The following is a 22,547-nucleotide window of genomic DNA, read 5'->3' as shown; positions in this document are numbered from 1 at the left end:
ATAAACGGAACAACGCTTGCAACATCGCCTAGCCAAGGCTTACCGGCTCTCTTCATAACAAAGTGTTAGTGTTGTTACACAATTTTACTGTGTTGGCCAGTGCCGGCTCCAGCTTTTTTGCCGCCCCAAGCGGCGGGAAAAAAAAAGAAAAAAAAAGAACCTGATCGAGCTGCCGCCGAAGAGGAAGACAGCGAGTGAAGGACCCGCCGCCGAATTGCCGCCGATCCGGAGTGGGCTGATTGAGCTGCCGCCAAAGTGCCGCCGCCGAACCGGACCTGCCGCCCCGACAACGGACGCACTGCCGCCCCTTTCTATTGGCCGCCCCAGGCACCTGCTTCCTTCACTGGTGCCTGGAGTCGGCCCTGGTATTGGCACAAGGAAATAAGTAGGTAAAGCATAAAAAACATAAAATTAAATCATGCCGGACCAGGGATGTTGCTGGATCAGAGAGTGCTGGACTAGAGAGCTTTAAACTGTTTTCAGAGTGGTAGCTGTGTTAGTCTGTATCAGCAAGAAGAAGGAGGAATACTTCTTGAGGCACCTTAGAGACTAACCAATTTATTTGAGCATAAGCTTTCGTGGGCTAAAACCAACTTCATAAAATGGTGTGTAAATCAAAGGTGAGGTATTGTTCATGGTAAGACCTTCGCCGTTAGCTTCTTTTTACTTTAGCCTGTGCCTCCCCCCTCCCCAGTTGTTTCAGATTTTAATTAAATGCCTCTTTTGGAGATTGATTGTCCAATAGAGGGTAGCATGTCCCTTGTCTGAGTAAGCCTGCTCCCATTTTCTGTTCTGCAGGCTTTGAATGTCTAAGAGAAAGAAAATCTCAAACTCCGGGGGAAGAGAGAGCAGAGGAAGGTTTATTAGAGTGCTAGAAACTCCACATTCTGTGAGTAATAAAGTCTGTGGCACTCTTGGGCAAATAGTTGCTATACATTTATCTGGTCCTGATGTCTTGTTGTTGATTCCTCCCCCCCAAGTAAAGTAATTCCCCCTCCCCCCCTTCAATTATAAAAGTGGGCAAACACAATGTTAAAATCCAATCCGTGATTCGATGATCCTGCCCAGGTTTTATATGCTTCCTTTTTTTTACCCCCTTTCTAATGTGGTTGGATAAGTCTTCTGGTATTTCCTGCTGCAGACTCCCTCAAACAGCTGTACAGCTTTCTAATGTAAATGCCTTTCTCCTTCGCGCTGTGTTTCTCTGCTGCTGCTCTCCCTCCGAATCGGACCGAGAAGGGGCAGGTTCAGAGGCCGGCTTACGCGTAAATAGCCAGAGTGTTTTGACTGAAGGAGTTAGAGCAACAACTGCTTGGAAAAGGCAGGGGCTGCCTGCTTGCAACTGACAGAGCACAGCCCACCAGGCACCGAGCCGTGCATGGGGGAGACTTGGTGACGGTGACAGTTCGGAGGAGGAGGAAGGAGAAACGTGTCTGGCCCCACAGAAGGATCTTTAAATCCAAGAGCGGGGGTGGGAGGCTGGCAGCCACAACCGAGCTGGGCATCATGTCAGACACCCGGTGGCGATGTGTTGAGAGGAACTTTTTACTATGGTGAGGAGGACGCAGTAAGGACATGGGAAATTTGCTCCATTGATTCCCAGCAGGATTTGGGGCAGGGGCTCTGTCGGTCCGAGCTGTCAGGGATTGCGCTCTGAGAAGGTAAGGCATCCTTTCTGCTGGCCGAAAATATGTGTGTGTGTATTTGAGATAGCTGAGATTTCTTATGCCTTGTGAACTGGCAAATCTTCCTTCTCCCCACGAACAATACCTGTGCTATTGAAGATTAGATTTTACTGTCTCGCCTCTCTTTATTAATGCAGTAGTAATAACTGAATCCTGACAATGCTAGCAGTTAAATCCTTGTGAACTCGACATCACATTCAGAGTCTGCGTTTCTAGAAATGCACCCACACAATGGAGCAATCAGCATTCATTGGGATCTATTGCTTTGAAAATATGGGAATCCTCCTCAGACAGAAAATTAACATTTGCAAAGAAGCCTCAGGACTATTAATTTGTATAATATTTTACTTTTGAAATGCCTACCCATCCTTTGCTTGGGGCACAGGTACAAATATTTAAGTTGCACTTCACAAAAATCCAGTAGACCATAATAATAGCACCCAGGTAGACAGCGTATAACATGCACCATGTATCCATTCCTCGGTGAATCAGACAAGAAATGCACCAATACTTGCTTTATGGTGCCATTATCTTCACACATTAAATGCATGTTGCACTTGTTTTTCTGTGGCATTTTATTTTCATTCATAGCAACATAGCATCACTGCTGTCTTTTAAAAAAATAAAATTTCCACAGTTCCAAGCTTGCAATTAGAAGCCATACTTCCAAGAAAACACTGGGTGAAACTGAGATTTCATTTCCTGTGGAGACTGAATTGTCATCCCTTACTCATGCAAAGATCCCCATTGAAATCACTAGGAATTTTGCCTGAGTCAAGATGTACAGAAAACAAAAGAAAACAAAATCTCATTGAAAGCTGGGACACTGTGTTAAGAAGAACATAATTACAGAACAACTCAGTCTTTTCTTTTTGTTTAAATGAGATCTCATCTGACTGCACAATTATATGCATTTGCTTTTGTTTTCATTCATATGCCAGAGAATATAATTGTTCTTGGAATCAGTACCCCATGGTGGTTCTATTTGTATAAGCAGGAAACCATGGAATTTTCCTGTTTATCCAGATCACAGTTTTGTTACATCCTAGGAAAGGCTGTGTTTGTGCTGAAAGTGAAATTTGTACACATTCTAGCTGTCACTTCTGTATATAAAAGAGAATAGTTTCCTTTCTGAATGAGTTTACCCTAAAGGTCCACTGTTACAATAGCTCTTTATTTAAAATCAGGCTATTTATACCTTGTTTTCTGACAGCACAGGCTAGCTACCTACAAAATGATATCTATATATCTGTACACAAGAGCGAAGGAGACAACATGAAATACATTAGAAGAGTTTGGAATGCTCAACTAGTGAAATGATCAAAAATCTTTTAAGATCTGAAATGCGTAGTGGCTACATTTACTAACGCTTTGTGAAATGGCTCACCAAGGCCAGCACGCACAGAGCATATTACTGTTTTTAAAGTGCATTTGTTGCACTTTGGGATTTAGCAGTGAGAGCAATGAAAAGTCAGAATAGTTCAACTCTTTCTCCAACGACTAATCGATCAGGCACTCAGAGCACCTTTATACTAGAGCTAGAGATGGATTTGAACAGACTATCAGTTTTGGCCAAAGGAATTGGGAGCTATTGTAAGTGACATAGTTTCCTTTAAAAATACATTATGTCTGGCTGGCGGGACCCATTTTCAATGCACTTCCTGTAATATGAAGGGTAGGTAGATTATGGCTTTGATCCAAATACTTAAGCCTGTGTTTAAGTTTAAACACAGCACTAGTCCCAGTGAAGTAAATGGCCTTACAGTTAAACATGTGTTTAATGGTTTGGAGGCTCAGGACCTATATTTGTCAATTGCTTTGAAGACTAAACGTGCTGTATAATCTGAAACTAGTGATGGAGGTCAGTGTGGGACTAGCAAATTGCTAACCTTTACCATCAACACATTCATGTCACCCCACTTGAATTAAACACTCTGGCCCATACATTTCACCCCAGTGCATAGGGCAAAGGGGAACAAAACTGAAGAGGTTCACATAGTCACTATTCTCCCGTCTGTGGGGTACCCTTCCCCCCGCCCCCAATCTTTCTCCCTGACACACAAATTCTCAGAAGGCATGACCAGGCAATGGAGGAGGGAAGTGCTGGGGAGAGCTGCCCTTTTGCCGTTTATTTCCCTCGCTCTCCACAGGTAGGCTTTTTCTCACCAAAAGCCTGCAGAGGTTAATGCTGCCCAGAGCAGAATTAGCTTTCCCTATAGGCTTGGTAAAACTCTGTCAGTGGTTCACAGCCTGCACTGGGAGTGAGCAATGGCAGCCACTCTGCCATTGTTGGTGAGAGGGACCCTGAAATGAATGTGAAGGTGGAGGATAATATCTGAACTGGGTCAGTAATCTGTGGGGTTTGCAATGTATTCCTGTCTTTTTGTTGGCTTGAGGCTACATCCCTGTGGTTCCTCTGCCCCACATGGACTGCAAGGATAAATTCTGTCTTATTCAACAAAATAGGATTTAAACAGGCACCTTAATCTGGGTTTCATTTGGAGACTGGAGACCTGAGTCCTGTGTAAATGTACTGAGATTATGGAATGATTTATTCAATGTGGGTTGCATAAAAACGTAGCTGAGGCAAGGATTTGCTCCTGTATTCTTTTTATGGCCCCTACGTTTAATTTCCATATGTTTTATTGCAACACTGAATCACGAGTTGAGTGGGAGAGAGGGACCGAATTTCAGTTTCTGTTACTAGGCTGTGTGTTTAACAAGGCGCGTTACTGGACAGAGCATAGGAGAGGATGAGTCTCTCTGAACAACCCTGAAAAAGCTTCTATGGTTTGGAATCTGCAGTACCTTCAGGCTAATGCCACATTCTTCCCTTGAATATACCCAGGGGGATCCTTTTGAAATCAATAGTACTTGCATTCCAGGGTAGAATTTAGTCCTGCTTATTTTATATTATGCTACAGTATTTAGTTAGATCAGTCTGATTCAGCGTTCAACTGACTCATTGTCTAGGTGATCCATTCATTGCCCATTCAAGTCAATGAAAAGACTCCCATTGGCTTCAGTGGCTATTGGACCACTCTTCTAGGGCTAGATCCTGCCAAGCTCTGGAACTAGAACTAGGAGGCAGCACAGATTAAGCCGCTACTGCGTATGCTGGGCATGGTGCTTACCTGCTTCTGATTCACCAAGCCAGTAGAAAGCTGTTCCAGCCACTGTATCTGCAATTTATAGTCACTGAGTTAAAGGGCAAGAAGCCTAATCTGGGGTTTCTTCATTAGTGTTGCCTCTCTGCCTTGTGTGCATTAGCTCAGGATTTGCTCAGTGAAAACTGCTGCTTTTCATGGCTCCACTTTCTGTGGTGAGATGTCTCTTGCAGCACATTTCAGGTGTGCATACATTCCTGCAGTGGTTACTAAGGAGATTGTAAGGGAAAACAAGATACATCTTAAGCAATGGTAGTTGGCAATCAGAATGTGTCTGTTTGGAAAGGAATTACAGGGGCCTGTTTGGCTGTTTTACCCTCACGTCTCCAGCTGCTGCTGTTCTTACGCATGGCTGGTGCTCTTTAGACTGCCTGTGCTGGGATTTGCATCGTGCTTTCCAGAATACATGACTCCCGACACTGAGCACACTGCTACAATAAGATACTAGAGGTGAAGCGTGTAGTAACTTTTATGAAGTAATGTGGTTGTTGTGTACCTAACTGAAATGCATAGGATTGCACTTAAATACCAGGCTTCCAGCCTCACCCAACCTCACCTACCAACATGTTCTTTCTGGCCACTCGACACTCCTCGGTATTTTTGTGTGAAAGTAAGAGGACAACCCTGGCTCAGAATGGTGTGGCTGAATTTCACCCTCTTCTCAGCACACTCTGGGCAGCTGTTGAGCTTAAATTCCTTAGCACTTAAGGAACAGCGCTCAACACCTCCAAACCTTTCCACATTCTGTCTATTGCTCTGTAAGATTGCCATTAAGCAGAAACGCATGCTGCCTTGATTTTGCCACCTTGGTGTCCACTTTATAAACATTCCTAATTCTAGCTTCTGAATCTCTGTTAATCAGTTACTCTCCTGAAGTACAGTTTTCCTGACTGCAAAGTTTATTACCCACATTCTGCTGCCATGATGATAATTTGACACATTTTAGCATACTGTAAATTTCCAGCAGCATTCTGACAAGACTGTTTCAAACATTTCCGTAGGCTGCCATTTTGCAGATGGCAGGAGCCAAAGAGATGTACAGTATGGATGCAACATTTTTTTTCCTTTCTGCCCAGCTTCCAAGTGAGAGAACAGGCAAACAAAAAATCCTGAAATAACATATCCAGACTTAGAATGCTTCATTTAAGATGGATCCAGGGACCAAGACTTTATATCAGTTATTCCCACATACTGTCTAAAGGCCTTTTATTGTACTTGGATTTGGATCCAGATACTGTGTGTGCAGGTATCTGTATAACATAAGGAAACTGGGTGATTAAGAAGGAATATTCTGCAGAATTTGTAGCAGCTGACTGGTATGTTTGTTAATATTGCCTCTCCATGACTTCAGGCCTTCACAAAGGATGAAAGAGGATTTTTCCAAGGCAGAATTGCCAGGCTACTTGTTTAATTAGCAATGTGGATAAAGAGAAACTAAAAGGTACCCATTGTTCTGGAGACGGAGCCTTCCCTTTGGAGTGCTCTGAAATCTCAGATTATTTGTGTTCTATTTGTATAGCTATAGTGGAGGTTGTGTCAATATTTCCATTATACTCCCTTTGGTTTGTGGGCTTTGTAATGTGGAGACAAAACTTTGCTCTGGGCTGAAAACTAACATGTACGAAGTCTTAGCTTGGGATTCTTTTTTTTTTTTTCAGTTATAAAATATAACGTTCATGGTACAGCACCTTTGACAGGTGCAGGCTGTTATGCAGTTTTTCGCTCTCTAAGATATGAGAATCTCTTGTGATTCTTTGCTATGAGCCAAGATCAATAACGTTTTCTTGGTGCTTAAAGCAGCCTTCTCAATGTTTATGAAATATATTCAAAACAAAACTCTGCCCTTGTGTAAATCAACTCTAGAGTAGTGACAGTTTTGCCGCAATTCAGTTTCCATTTGAATGATATAGTATCTGTGTTACTGAATAAAAGTAACACACTGCAATCAGCCCTGGAATGGGAGTGTTAAGATTGGAAATATTACGTAGCCTTAATTAGCATCGACAATCACTGGTACACTTATGGAGCTCAGTATTGATTAATTAAGGAGGAAGAATCAAATACATTTACTATAAAAATCCCCCCCCCAAAATAATAGTAATTAGATTATTTGTATCCTGTTAGTGCCTAGAAGTCCAAACTGAGATTCAGACCCTGTTGTACTAGGAGATGTGTATATACACACACAGTAAGGCTATGTCTACACTACCACTTATGTCAGTATAGCTTATGTTGCTCAGCGATGTGAATAAGCCACCCTCCAACCCCCAGAGCAACATAAGTTACACCATTCTAAGCACCAGTGTGGACAGCGCTATGTTGGCAGGAGAGCTTCTCCCACCAACATACCTACCGCCACTAGTTGGGGATAGGTTAAGTCGATGGGAGAGCTCACGTCCATGGGCTTAGAACGGCTACACTAGTGAGCTTACAGTGGCACAGTTGCGCTGCAGTAAGATCTCTAGTGTGGCTATAGCCCAAGAGACAATCTCTGTCCTGAAGAGCATACAGCCTAATAGACAGACTAAGGGTAGCAAGAAGGAAGGATTATTATCTGTATTTTACAAGATGGGGAACAGAGCCACAGAGCAATTAAATGACTTGTCCTAGGTCACACAGGAAGTATGGTGCAAAACTGGGAGCTGAATTCAGATCTCCGGAGTCCCAATCAATTGCCTTAACCATAAAACCATCCTTCTTCAATTAATTCTTCCCTTAATTAGCACCCTCCTCCCCAAATAAAGATACAACAGGTGGTAACTGCACAACTTCTGCATCCAAAGAGTCCTTGCTGCAGAATGTGGCTAAAAGCAGCGATCAGCATGTGTGGTTTTGAGGAATGCATGTAAATAAAATCCCGAGATAACAATCTGAATGCTGTTAGCTGGTTATTTTTTCAAATTGAAAGTCAAGATTAATCTAAAAATATTTTTACACCCACACTAACGCAGCACCAGTAGAAGCTCCGGTAGCTGCTGGGTTTTCTTCAGTGCTACAAAGAGGTCGTGATTTTTGTTACCTGTAGGTGAGTGCCAGTGAAAGCACACCAAAAAAACTAAAACTAAAAAAAATCAGAAACCAGTGTGGCAGCTCTTTTCTTTGATTGTAATGACACAGGCTTCTAGTCTCTTGGTAAACAATTTACACATCTCATTCACTAGAGTTAGGGAACTCTGCTGTACAGCATGGTGTGGCTAGCTATTAGTCACTGTGGGAAATCTTGGCAAAATAGAAGGAACAATTTCTCCCTGTCTTGAACAACATCAGCTTTTAAAAAATTTCTCATAAAGGGGAAAATCCTTACTTGGTTTATGAAGGCTTTCTCCAAACACTGAATTCATCTCATTCTGGTTGGAGCATTAGCAGACAAGCTCAATAATTTGAGCTGCATTCCAAATAGATTTCTACTATTGTCAGTCCAGAGAGGGACATAGGTGTTTGTGATTCTGTTTATAATGGACCAGTTTTCCTGCCTGATGTAAATCCAGTTAACTTGGCCCAGTGTATCTGTTTTACACTATTTATAATGCCCCTCATGATGGAGAAGAGACAGAATTTGATTGGAATGAATATAAAAGGGGTTTGTTCAGTCAGGCTTGCTGGACACCGAGCCTGTCTACACTGTGATAAAAAGCCCATGGCACCGAGTCTCAGAGCCCTGGTCAGCTGATTCAGGCTTGCAGGGCTATCAAATAGCAGTGTAGACGTTTGGGCTCAGGCTGGAGCCTGGGCTCTGAGACCCTCCCCCCTTGCAGAGTTTCAGAGCCTGGGCTTCAGCCCGAGCCCAAATGTCTACACTGCTATTTTTAGCCCTGCAACCAGAGCCTGCACGCGTGAGTCAGTTGACCCGTACTCAGGTGTTGTGCTGTGGGCTTTTCTTTGCAGTGTAGACATTCAGACAGATCCTGTAGTTCTTTCTGGTTCTCTAGCTCCCAGATGAAGAAAACACATCCTGTGCTGCCTAATATCACCATACACTGTCTCCCTAAATCCTGGCCTGGGCCCATGGAAAGGTCTGTTGACTACACTATTATCATTATGTATTATTTATTTATATTGTGGTAGCACCTAGGAGCCCCAGTCATGAACCACGACTGTTCTAGGTGCTGTACAGACTCAGAACAAAAAATGTATTGTGCATCTAATACAATTTACTTTGAAGTAATGTTCAAGTTTTTGCTTTAACCCAAGGGAGGAAATGGATGGTTAATGAGAAAACCCCCATCAGTGTAGGTGTAGTGGACCTGCTCTTCTGAGTGGTGAGCTGTTTTGGGATTTGAAGAGGCTCTTTCTGTGAAGAAACTTTCAGACCTTGGCAAAGCAGTGTGGGAGTAGATAGGGAATTGGGGTTCTCTTCCTGGCTTTGCCCCGGAACAGTTGTGTGTTTTCGGGCATGTCACTTTAGCTTCCCAGCCGCTGTTTCTCCTCCCAGCCTTTGTCTGTCTTGTGTATTTAGACATAAGCTCTTTGGAGATTGGCCTGTCTATTACTGTGTGCCTGTTCAGCACCTGGTACAATGGGCCTTTAGTCTCAGTTGAGGCCGTTAGGTACCACTGTAGCTCAAATTAATAAAAATAACCCAGTAATGTTATCCCAATACAGAATAATGACTGTTGATCAGATGGGAGGAGAGATTGTGCAACTGTTCCAATTTTGCCCTTTCTATGACCAGGTACATCTTCATGAGGGAGTATAAAGTAGGTAGGGAGTAGATGAGAAAAGCAATGCTGTAAATACAACAAACGGATGGTGTGACTCAGAAGCAATTTAACCAAAATAATCCCTGCAGTGCTTGAAATTTCCCTTCCCAGAAAAGCACAATATGTTGTTCTCTGCTATAAAACTGTCCTCAAGTGATTGCATTGTGATAACGTGCACCTTGTTGTTATCTACAAGTTGCATCGTTAATAGAGAGCCACTGCTAATTATTGGTAATGTTCCCTCAACTGTTGAACAATGGTAGCAATAAGGACATTTCCTCTTATGATGACAGGTATCAACGTACTCTGTCAAAAATGATACTTCCAATAGCAGTTCAAATATTACAAGCCAATCTTTTATTTCTTTATGAAAACACCAATTCACCATGTATCAGAGTGTCACTTGGATAGCTGCTTCCAGGCAAATGATCACTTTTCCCTATAGTGCTATAAAGTTAGTTGCTTTAAAGATGAGCTGGGCTTCTGGGGAAGTTCTCATTTTGGGATTTTCACAGCCTTCTGTGGTGCAGAAACCAACTAGCATGTAGTTCAGTCTTACAAATCTTACTCACATGGAATGTCTCATTGACTTCAATGGGCTTTCTCCCCTAAGTAGGGACTACAAATGTGAGTAAAGGTTTGCAGGACCTTTGAGCCCTTATAGTTTAATATCATGCAGTTAACTGGCATACAAACATATTACATATATCCATCCCCCTCTTGGCTTCTGTGTTTCCCTGAATGATACTGTGGGTCAAATCCTGGTCATTGACTTCAGTGGAGCCAGGATATCACCCTGTATCTTTTGAAGGAAAACCACATTAACACCAGGTCATTAGTCAGAAATTACTCATACTGCAAAGATACACATTTTTATTTGTAGCCAAATTTGAATCCTTTCTTCAGATAAGTGCTTTGGAGGATAAGATTAAAATTCAAAATGATCTGGACAAACTGGAGAAATGATCTGAAGTAAATAGGATGAAATTCAATATAGACAAATGCAAAGTACTCCATTTAGGAAGGAACAATCAGTTGCACACATACAAAATGGGAAATGACTGCCTAGGAAGGAGTACTGCCGAAAGCGATCTGGGGGTCAGAGTGGATTACAAGCTAAATATGAGTCAACAGTGTAATGCTGTTGCAAAAAAAGCAAACATAATTCTGGGATGTATTAGCAGGAGTGTTGTAAGCAAGACATGAAAAGTAATTCTTCTGCTCTACTCCACGCTGATTAGGCCTCAACTGGAGTATTGTGTCCAATTCTGGGTACCACATTTCAGGAAAGATGTGGACAAATTGGAGAAAGTCCAGAGAAGAGCAACAAAAATGATTAAAGGTCTAGAAAACATGACCTATGAGGGAAGATTGAAAAAATAAGGTTTGTTTAATCTGGAGAAAAGAAGACCGAGAGGGGACATGATAACAGTTTTCAAGTACATAAAAGATTGTTACAAGGAGGAGGGAGAAAAATTGTTCTTCTTAACCTCTGAGGCTAGGACAAGAAGCAGTGGGCTTAAATTGCAGCAAGGGCGATTTAGGTTGGACATTAAGAAAAACTTCCTAACTGTCAGAATGATTAAGCACTGGAATAAATTGCCTAGGGAGGTTGTGGAATCTCCGTCATTGGGGATTTTTCAGAGCATGTTGGATAAAACACCTGTCAGGGATGGTCTAGATCAGTGGTCTCCAAACTTTTTTGATCCAGCACCCCTATCAGTAAAAATTTTTTGAGCACGCACCCCCTGCCATGCCGCAGGGCCGGCTCTACCATTTTTGCTGCCCCAAGCAAAAAAAAAAAAAAAAAAAAAAAAAGCCGCTCGGACTCCCGCCCAAACTGCCGAAGCAAAAAAAAAGCCGCTCCTCCTGCCACGCACTCCGAAGGATCCTCTTGTGTACTCCACTTTTGCACTTTGGAGACCACTGGTCTAGATAATATTTAGTCCTGCCTTGAGTGCAGGGGACTGGACTAGATGACCTCTCAAGGTCCCTTCCAGTTCTATGATTCTATGAACTTAACTGAGGTCATTGTGAGCAAATGTAAGTGAGATGAAAATTGCCTTCTAACAGCTGTCTCGGTGTTGGAACTGAAGCCGCCTTAGCTATATGTGGGGAACATTGTGCTGCTATTCTCTAGTTATCCTTTGGACATGTAACATTAAATTCAGAAATAGAATTTAAACCTCCTCCATGCTAATGTCTGAGTTGTCTACTCACTGAGCGGCAACAAGAAAGAAAGGTCACACTATTAAATACGTAGGCCCATTTTCAAGTGACAGGGTTTAAGAGAGGTAAAGTAGTAGCTCTGGAAAGGAAAGAGTTTCCTTTTCTAAACATTTTTAATTTGCCATAATTATATTAAGTACTAAATTGAGAGGGCCTTTTCCATGATGAGGGTAATGAATAGTTGTGCTGTATTACTGTAGCCAAGGCTGGAAAAGGAAGACCATTGTGCTTTTCTCCAGCTGTGAAAGCATATTTGGACCAGTGTGGGACTTAATAATTTAGTTTCCCCATTAATAAACTGCAACACCGATTCCCAAAAGATATCACATAGCTTTTGCTTTTAAAACTTTGTGCTCTGCCCTAGGGAGGTGGCAGTTTTTAAAGGGAAATCACCAGGCACTCAAAGTGAAAATGGCTTTGGAAATAGATCTAAAGGGCTAGATTATACCTTCAGGCACAGCCTGGAAGCAGGGGTGCTGCATATGCAGTGTTGTCCTAGGAATAGCTTCAGGAGGCACTTTGCCTCAGAGAGGCATCTCTGAGGCTCAGTTCCCTCCCTTCTTCTCCTTTGCTCCAGGGGAAGCTGTAATTTGCTGTTGAAAGTTACCACACCTTGACCCCCTATTCCAGCACAGCTGGTGGTATAGCCTTGATGCCATTCATTTCTCTTCTCCCCCACTCCCCACCCCCGGTCCCCAACCATCTGCTTTGTCTGTGAAAATAGGTAGGCACTGCACGCCTGTGTACCTGAACTCAAGGTCCAGGTAACTTACAAAGAGATGTAGGGGAAAAAGAACCCCACCCATCCCTTGTGTGGATGCATAATCCAAATCACAAGGTAGACCACAACTATATTTTTTAAAAATTACAGGTTATTTCAAATACACTTTCTTATTTCATGTTTAGTATAAATGGCAGGAACTCAGTTCTAAGTTTTTTGATGTAGGAACTGCTGCAAATACAGCCTAGTTCTTCATGTTATTAAAAATGATTACTTGGGGGAGAAATTTCATTCAACCCTTTTTGAGCTTACATAGTCATTGGGAGCACATGGACTGCTCCTCTGTCTGTCTGTCAACCTTTGATACTTCTAGTATGCAGATCACCACAGTATCTAGTCTCTGCATTATTACAATGTTCTCCATGCCCATTCATTACTTGGCTTCTCTGCTGGGACTGCCATTAACTTAATCCATGGCGATTTTCATGATATGGACACTAGTTTTCTAGGAATTGTATTCAGGACACTCCCTTATTTCACACAGACTGCCACCAGACTGGATTTGAACCAGTCACCTAGAGGTGAAAGGCTCAGTAGTTCGTTACTAATCTGCTGAGCATTCCAATTCCCAGCCTAAAAAAGTTTAAGCAATATAAGTCTTCTCACGTAATTACTATGAGGTCCATATTGGCCTTGGATGAACTTCAAAAAGCTCAGAGGTTCAGTTCAGATAAGCACCAAAAGTTTGTATCCTTGTCCTAAATTCTCTGGATTGCAATATTTGTACGGAAAGCTTCTAATCATAAGTTTTTCTCTGATACTTCTGGGATCTGCTTCTAGATGGGTTGGAAATATCCCAAGAATAATTTTCCTCACCGTATTTTGGTAGATGTGGTCCCAGACGGAGTGAAGAGCGTAAGCCAGCAGCCTTAGATTCAGAAGATCTGTATTCAGTTCCTGGCTCTGCCACAGGCGTCTGCTGTGACCTTGGGCAAATCACTTCCTCTTTCTATGCCTCAGTTCCCTGTTTAAAAAAAATATAAAACAGCTCTACCTCACGTGGGTATTGTGAGAGTAAATCCACAAATACCTGAGAGATGCTCAGATACTGTGGTATTGGAAAGGCCGGGGTCATATATATAAACCTAACTTCAATTAGAGTTATTTGCCATTTAAAAGTAAGGAGGAAAAACAAGGTATTCAAATGTTTTGTTGGGTTGTTAACTTTCAGTGTTTTTTTGTGTGGACTGAGTGAAAGCCCAGGTCTCCTCTTGTTGCAGCTGATTCATCCATCCTTAGTCTGCTCAAGATATTCACTTCACAATACACTTGTTTGCGCGCACTCTCTCTCTCTCTCTCTCTCTCTCTAAAGCTAGTGATAAAATCTTCAGGCACATAAATTCTTCAGATGATAATTTTGTCTTTCTGTTAAACTTGTGAGTAAAAACTAAATGGAGAATTAAATAAATACATTTCAAACTAACTTTTATAACATTTCTTTAATGAGTTGAGGTGTAATTATAAATATATCTGGTGCCCTCAGGAGACCGAGATTTGTATGATAGATTGGTTCATGAACAATTTCTAGTGCTGTCTGTAGACCTATGGCTGAGTGAGTGTCTCCTGGGTACACTGCAGATGAGACACTCAATATTGTAAATAACAATAGCATTTATTATGAAGCACTGGAATGCATAATAGCAAATGAAACAATAAAAAAGTTAAAAAGCAGTTTTTCTGTGGCATAATTTTAAAACGGAACAGTTCAACAGAGGTAGTGGCGAATACATGCAGTGTTATAGGGCTAGGAATGTTCAGCCATTTTAGCAATACTACCTCCTCATCACTGAGTGCTTTGTCGGTTGTTTTGCAATGAGTTATATGCACTTCTTAATTGTGCCTGAGAATAGAGTTTTAGAGCTCAGGATTGTACTCTATTTATATGCTTTCCCTGTAAATGAATGAGAACCAATAGAAAAGCTAGAACTTCCATATTTGAACTGGTGTTTCTCAAAAGTAATATCCTAGCTTTTAAAACCGGCAGAGGCTATTATGATCATCTTGTTTGACTGCCTGCATAACATAGGCCATAGAATTTCACCCAGCATGTCCTGCATAAAACTCAATAACTTGTGGTTGAACTAAACCATCTATTTTAGAAACACATCCTACTTTAATGTAAAGACTTCAAGTGATGGTGGATCTGCCTCATCACATGGTAATCTGTTCCAGTGGTTAATTATCCCCACCATTAAAAATGTGCACCTTATTTCCAGTTTGGCCTTTTCTAACTTTAATTTTCAGCCATGGGATATTTGACTGCTAGTTTAAAGAGCCCATTACTATCTGACAACTTTTCCCTGTGTATGTACTTATAGACCATGATCATGTTGCCTATTAACATTCTGTTCAATAAGCTAAATCCATTGAACTCCTTAAGTCTTTCCTTGTAAAGTGTTTCACCGATCTTGAATTATTCGTGTAGCTTTTCTCTTAACTCTCTCCAATTTTTCAACATGGTTTTTAAAGGGTGAACATCACACAATATTTTGGCCATGGACTTGTCAATGCCACATATCGAGATAATATCATCTTCTTATTCCTGCTTAGTATTCTCCCATGTATGCATCCAAGGATTGTGTTAGCCCTTTTTATCCATGGTATCATATGAGGAGCTCCAATTCAGTTGTTTATCTACCAAGAGCTGTAAGTCAGAGCCTTTGCAGAAGACTGAGGTACCTTCCTGGAAAGGGGGTGGACAGTTGGTTTGAGGCAATACAAGTTTTTTATTTTCTGTGCTCTCTTTCATTTACTGTTCTTACAGCACTTCAATTATCTGCTGGCAATCTGTAGGCAATAAAAATATCAAGAAAAAAGTTCTCTCCTATAAATTGTGGCATTCGAATATTCCATTTTTAAAACAAACATGCCTTGCTTGCGAGGAAGGTGGAGCCATCCGCAGTTTGGTAAAAGACTGGTAATTGGTTCAAATGAATGGAAATAAGGCTTGCAGCAGTCTTCATAAGTAGCTTCTTACTTATGTGCTGCAATGGTGCCTGCTTATTGCATTTATCCCCAGTAGAAAGCGGAAAGCAAGTGAGGAGTGACCACAATAACAAAAAAGAAGTGAGCAAACATTTGTGCTTGGAAAATAAGGCATTTAAAAAATCCCTAGAATTAACTCTATTCTCTGTAGTTTTCAGGTTGCCGTGAATTCATAATTTTCCATACTGTCTTTCAAGAAAGCTCCCTTATTCCCAAAGTACAGTATTTCAATAGAATTAAAAGCTGCATCCCTATTTTTCTCCCCAAATATCCCTATTTATAGCTCTGAAATGTTGGCAGATATGTAAGCCTAAGTCTGAAACTACCATAATGTTTTCCTCACAAATCCAAATGGCCTTTAATGATACAGAAATTATGGCACGGGAGACAGGGTTATAGCTCAATTATAGCACCAGCTATGCTGACAGAGTTGAAAATAGTAGGAGATGGAACTGATGGAGATGATAATGTGCCATGTCCATTCAGAAGGGCAGGACAAACAGCTGGGACTGCGAGTTGGGGGCAGTGAAACATACCTTACGTGGTAAAGGTGGGAGTGGTTTAGGTTTGGATTGTTTGTGGCTGTTTTACACATACTGTTGAAGTGAACATAGTGAGAGTTCTGTGTTCCTATACAAAAAAAAAAAAAAAAAAAAAAAAAAGCAGCTATACATTTCAGCTGGAATGCCTCTTAATTTTAGAGTAAGGGGAAAGAATGAAAGTAAAATCTTCATGAAGGAGCAGTCAACTCAATAACGTGCTGTCTCACAAAATGGCAACTGCCTCTGCCAAGAGAAGATTCCTAGGCCTTTAGAGGTGCAGTACACAGAAAACAAAATGACAACAGTTACAAAGCTACATTTACCACAAAGGTGCAGGGGGAAAACAGAAGTACATATTGTATGTGGTTCCAAACAATCCTCAAAATGCAGCTGAGCAGAAACTCTTTCCAAAGGGGGAAACAGCATACATAATCCCGAGATAAATGTGTCATGTTTCCTAGAGATTGCTTAGCCTTGAGAGTTGTCATTAAGTGTAAATTCAATGGGGAGAATCTCCACATTTAGCAGTCAGGGATTTTGTGTTGCTTTTATTTGGTGTCGGAGGGAAGCCAGGTCTACTCAAAATGGATTGCTTTCAAAATGTGCCAGTTTGCTATTTCAATGACTTTATCCAAAGCACTCCTGGGTAGCTCAGTGGGTATTTTTTTTCCAGTGGTAGCATCATATGTGCTGGGGCTCTGCACCTGTCAGTTCTGGCAGTGGCTGCTGGATTATAAAACACTGAAATATACAGTAGTTAGAATGATGCCCCATCTGTGTCAGGCTTGAAAAAGCAGTCCCAGCATCTTGGCATCCCAGGGGGGCTAGTATTCACATTCAGGGCTGCTTTACCAGTCCTGCATATCTAAATGGTTTAAAAGTCCATCCTGCTGCTTCAAAATAAGTAAGTATGTGTGTGTTTATTAAATGAACATGTTAGTCGTCATTATCCACCAAATGTTTGATAGGTGCAGGGTACTTACAAAGACTTAATGGAAAATGCATAAAGGTTTGAAGTTAAAATGTTTGTTTATTTATTTATTTGTTTTTAAAGCATCCTGTTCTAAAGACAGCTTGGTTTTAGAGCAGTGGCTCTCAGCCTTTTCCAGATTATTGTACCCCTTTCAGGAGTCTGATTTGTTTTGTGTACTCCCAAGTTTCACCTCACTTAAAAACTACTTGCTTACAAAATCAGACATCATATTACAAAAGTGTCACAGCACACTAATACTGAAAAATTGCTGATTTTCTCATTTTTACCATATAATTATAAAATAAATCAACTGAAATATAAATATCGTACCTACATTTCAGTGTATAGTGTATAGAGCGATATAAAGCAAGTCACTTTCTGTATGAAATTTTAATTTGCACTGACTTCACTGGTGCTTTTTGTGTAGTCTATTGTAAAACTAGGCAAATATCCAGTTGAATTGATGTCCTCCTGCTTGAGAACCACTGTTTTAGGGGACCCAGATCATCCCCTCTTGCATAAGAGAGCCTGTAAGAGGATTCCCTTGATTGTCCCATAGTCTGTTTCCACTTCCCCATAATATGCTGCTCCCCACAAAATATAATTGATCCCTCATCAGAGAGCTTCAGTAGGCCAGGGCTACCTCATCTTCTCCCTAGCCACAGCTGCCCCCAGAAACGCAAATATAGTATAATGAGTGGGGCTGGTGAAAGAGGGTCTGGTTTCAGGAGGATCTAGTCGGTAAGTGACATCTCTAGGACTCAGGAATGCAAGTTGGTGGCCAGGATGCTATGGAACAAATGCAGGCCTCTCTGCATGCAACACTAGGGTTACCATACGTCCAGTTTTTCCCGGACATGTCCGGCTTTTCGGCAATCAAACCCCCGTCCGGGGGGAATTGCCAAAAAGCCGAACATGTCCGGGAAAATGCCGGCCAGGCACTTCCCCTCCCGCGGCTGCTCTGCTCCCTCCCTGACTCTTCAGCTCTGTTTAAGAGCCGAGCGCTACCGGCTTTGGGCAGCCCCCATGCCTCCGGACCCTGCGCCACCGGAGCCCGGGAGGGGAAGTGCCCGGCTAGGGGCGCAGGGTCCAGAGGCATAGGGGCTGCCCGAAGCCCAACCGCTACGGGCTTCACGGTTTGCCGGGCAGCCTCCAGACCCTGTGCCCCTGGCTGGGCGCTTCCCCTCCCGGGCTCCAGCTGCGCTGGGGAAGCACCGGCCGGGGGCGCAGGGTCTGGGGGCTGCCCGGCAAACCGTGAAGCCGGTAGCGCTCGGGCAGCCTTTTTCGCGTGGCTGGGAGTGGGAGGGAGGAGGGGGCAGAGTTAGGGCAGGGTTGGGGTGGAGTTGGGAAGGGGCTGGGGGTGGGAAATGGGCAGGGCCAGGGCCCGTGGAGGGTCCTCTTTTTTTATTTGTTAAATATGGTAACCCTAGCAACACTGGCCTCTAGGCATGCTCAATAAAGATCTCTTTCCTACAGTGCTGCCTGCCTTGCTAATGAAACTCCAGGCTGTATTTTCTTTTCATGGGAATTTCTATGGCTTGTCCCCTTCTCCAACACAAACTTTGGACTCATACAACTGCTTCTATCGGGTCTGGGAAAATGGGGTACAGTGCTGCAGGGACCATTATTACCAGCCTCCAATTTTCCCAACCCTCCATGAGTTTTTCATTGGTTCTTAATGTGTCTTTGCTGAATTGTAAACATTAAAGCATTTATCAGGCACTCCTACATTCCTAAACGTAGTCAGAGAGAATAATTCCTCCTGCCTTCTCTTATAAAAGTGCTCTCTTATCTGATACAATATTTAGATAACCATGCAAACATCAGAAACTGTTCTGACTACCACAGTAAAGGAATTTAGATTAGTGTCATGGCATTTAATGTTTTTAAATTATTGTTTTCCATTCAGACTTTTTTAGCAAATGGTGATTTTTTTCCCTATGTGTTTATATCTCTGAGTTTGTGAGAAACTGTCATGGTCAGTGCCAGTTCTGGAAAACCTGCCAGTTAAGACTGAATAACTTGTCAGTCCCAATTTTACTGGGAAAAGAGGTTAATGAAACTCGAAGAATGTCTCAGTACCTCAGCTCTGCTATAATAAATCTGGATAAAAAGCACAGGTACTATTAATTCAGAGTTATGTTAACTTTCAGCAAACCACAGCCTCTCACTCTTTTTCACAACTCTCTCCCTTTGTGTTGTCTCAAACCTTCCCGGTAGATAAGTGTTATTATTGCCCACAATTCAGAGCTGTGCTTCTCAGGAGACTCTGCGAAGGGAATGGCAAAGTATCTCTGGTCCCCACTTGTATGAAATACACGCTTTACTTCTGTCTAATATATGTAGGTAGGTAGGGCCTAATCCAGCTCCAATTGAAACTAATGGAAAGACTCACATGGACTTGAATGGGAGGTGTTTCAGGTCCTTATACTGTACTTGTTACCAGAGTATATGAGCATCTTATCTTTGTACACATTTGAATCCACATCTTGTTTCAATCCTCTTCAACCCTTCACTATTCAACCCAGAGCACCCTACAGTTGAAGATTTGAAAGTTTGTCTGTCACTCCTAATGAGGTTTGGGAAATGCAATGTCTTTAGACCTCGGGGGAGGGGAAACTTTCTGAAGGTAGCCTCTCCTGTCTGGAGGTGATGTAACTGCTAGATTCCCAAATCCCTCCCTAACTGCCTGGTTAGACATACAGCATGTGCAGTACCTTCATAAGTGCCTTGACTCACCCATTCCCCACCTTAGACTTGTCCTCTTTTCCTGTCATCTGTAATGTGACAAGTCTTGCACAACACCCTATGACACGCACAATGGCCTCTGTTCTTCAGAGGAGCTTTGGGTGAATTGGCTACTCAGGTTTCTATGCCAAGAGCAGCCTTGCATATCCTAGTATGGGTTCAGGCCCCAAATGGGGAGCACAATAAGTCAGAAACATCAGATAACTTAGCCCAGTTCCAACCTGACTGAATTCATTGACTCATTGTTCTTGTTGAGTATATTCAACTACAGTGACTCCTATTTCACAATGGAAGGAGAGGAATAGGGATAGTGGGGATTATTAATTCCCACTTGCAGGGGAGTCTGGATTTGTTTCTTTCCTGTTTCTAGAAAGCTTCCTCAAAGCACATGGGACAAGACTGAGATGTACATTGAGGAAATGACCAAATTAGTTTTATTGTTTTTGTTTTTTTGCTATGGTAGAAATTCATAAACTTAAACGTCCGAATGTTGCTCTCACTTATACCAGTTACAGGAATGCTCTCTCTGCATATATGTAAATAGTTAGTTAATCAGTTAGGTGCCAGTGGGTTTTGTAGGGCCAGTACATCTTGTTATTTGTACTGTGAATGGGCTTCTCTGGCTGCACTTTACATTACTCTTAACAATGCCCATACAATCCTATTGACATCAGCAAGGAGAAATGGGTATAAATGAGGGTAGAATTTGACCGAAGGTTTCCTCCTCACTAAGTGTCAATACTGTTATCTTCCAATCTGAAGTAAATCAGGAGAATTAGGGCTTGTCTAAATGGGAAAATTTACCAGAATAACTGTATTGGTATAATTATGCTGCTATAAATGCCCATATGGACACTCTTATTCTGGAACAAGAGTGCCTTTTTCCAGTTTTGCTTATGTTGCTTTGGAAGCAACATAAACTAAACTAGAAAAAGGCACTTCTATTCCGGAAGTAGTGCCCACGGGGAGTTCTACTGCTATAGTTATATATAGTATAATTATATTGGTATACTTCTGCCAGTAAATTTCTCTGTGTAGACAAACCCTTCCGTATATAGGAGCATGGAGAACACTGAACTGTCGGTGGTTGAGCTGCAAACAATAGTCTAATCTGTCTTTTGTCTAAACCACTTAGGTCTCCTACTTTGTACGTCTTGCATTTTCTTCTTCCCTTCCTCTTGTGCAGTCTGTACTGTTTTAATACTTGCAACATTCCATCCCAGGGGTAGCTGATTTCAGTGCTGGGTGTGTAGGTAATTTGTTAGGTGTTTTTGAATTTTTCAGGATGTAAGAGGCTGTCTTGCTTATCTGTCTAAAATTATCGTGTGAATGACTGAGAGAGTTGAAATATCTCTGATTCAAATTATGTAATAAAGCTGATCTCCAGTAGGTAGCTTTAATCTGCAGGGCTGACCTCCATTCAGTGAGCAGAGCACAGAATACTGATCTTGGCACAGTACCACCGAGAAGTTAGTTCTAAATGGATTAATTGTTATTGAACAATTCTTCCAATATAATCGTCCCCCACCTGTTTCTTCTTTTGTCCAAAAAGCACATAGTGTACAGTGGTGACTTCAGTTATTTCCACTGCAGTCAGCAATAGTGCTACCCTAAGTGAATGCAGGTTAACATTGCTGATTCTCAAAATTTGCAAGAGATATAATGATCTTTGGGGGATCTTAGTTTTAATTGACCTAGATGTCCTCCAGCAGCAGGGGAAGAGCAGCCAATCTCCACAGTTATCGAGGATAATTCAAGGAAAGGGCCCTTCTCCATTTCTGCTTGACTTTTTGCCTTCCAATCATGTCCTAAGGTGGCAACGAAATATAGAATCTTCTTGGGTATTGCATTTTCTGGAGGTGTCCATATAAATCCTTTTACCTTTAATAGGATATAGGTGGTGTAAAGATTCTGTGCTATAGTACATACTAATCATCATAGGGATTCATTATTATTGTTTATTCGTAGTGCCTAGAGGCCCCAAACACAGCCCACATTTTGCTAGGCGCTGTATACACACATAATGAAAGATAGTTGCTGCCAAAGTGCTTACTGATGGCCCAGAAACCATTTCTGTGGCATCCCTGCATGGGTTCTCTGCCCACAGTCCCTTATATGGGGCAAAAGTGGTGCCGCGACCTTTCAGTAATTAAATGAATCCAGCTTGTAACCCATAATCAATGGAAGTTTAACGGGAGAGGCCCCTCTAAAACCATTAAATACAATCTGCTATAACAGGCAGCAGAGCTCATATTATTCATTTAATTTTGAACTGCCTTGTTAAGAAGAGATCTAGTTAGGATTTAGAATTAAAAACCATAGAACACAGACCCTTATGCTTAAAAAACCACCTTAAAGAATATGAGTTACACCAGGAACGTGTAGGGTCAAGGTTGAGACAGTGTCCTAGACATAGAACCAACGGGATAGAAGGGACCACAAGGGTCATCTCGTCTAACCCCCTTTCATTAAAACATGCATTATGCACAGGAGTAGCGTGTTTTAGTGAAACCTCTGTAATTCACACTTACACAACTTGCACAAAAAAGCCCAGCATCTCTTCCCCACTTCTCAGCCAAATTTTAATAGCAAAGGGCACTAGTCAAGGCTTCAAGGCTGTTACAAAATACACTACAGAGAATTTAGCAGTATTTTGTGAAGTATTCACTATTGCCAACTCTTGAAATTTTATTGCAAGTCTCATGATAATTGGTGTCTTTCTTTAAGACCTATCTCC

The 22,547-nt window shown here is 41.9% G+C and overlaps 1 protein-coding gene across 2 annotated transcripts in view; it reads left to right on the top strand.

Moving 5' to 3' along the window:
* The first annotated feature begins 1,152 nt into the window (after positions 1-1,152).
* The window catches only part of OSBPL5 (oxysterol binding protein like 5), a 213,846-nt gene continuing 192,451 nt past the window's right edge, over positions 1,153-22,547 (top strand). For both annotated transcript variants that reach the window (XM_054027036.1, XM_054027032.1), the window contains exon 1: positions 1,153-1,661. The gene's annotated coding sequence lies outside the window, so the exon portion shown is untranslated. The remainder of the gene's footprint in view (positions 1,662-22,547) is intronic.

Source organism: Malaclemys terrapin, chromosome 4 (genome assembly GCF_027887155.1).
Source record: "Malaclemys terrapin pileata isolate rMalTer1 chromosome 4, rMalTer1.hap1, whole genome shotgun sequence".
In the NCBI taxonomy this organism is placed as follows: domain Eukaryota; kingdom Metazoa; phylum Chordata; order Testudines; family Emydidae; genus Malaclemys; species Malaclemys terrapin.
The sequence above is the reverse complement of the archived record's forward strand: the minus strand, read 5'-3'. Positions and strand labels throughout refer to the sequence as shown.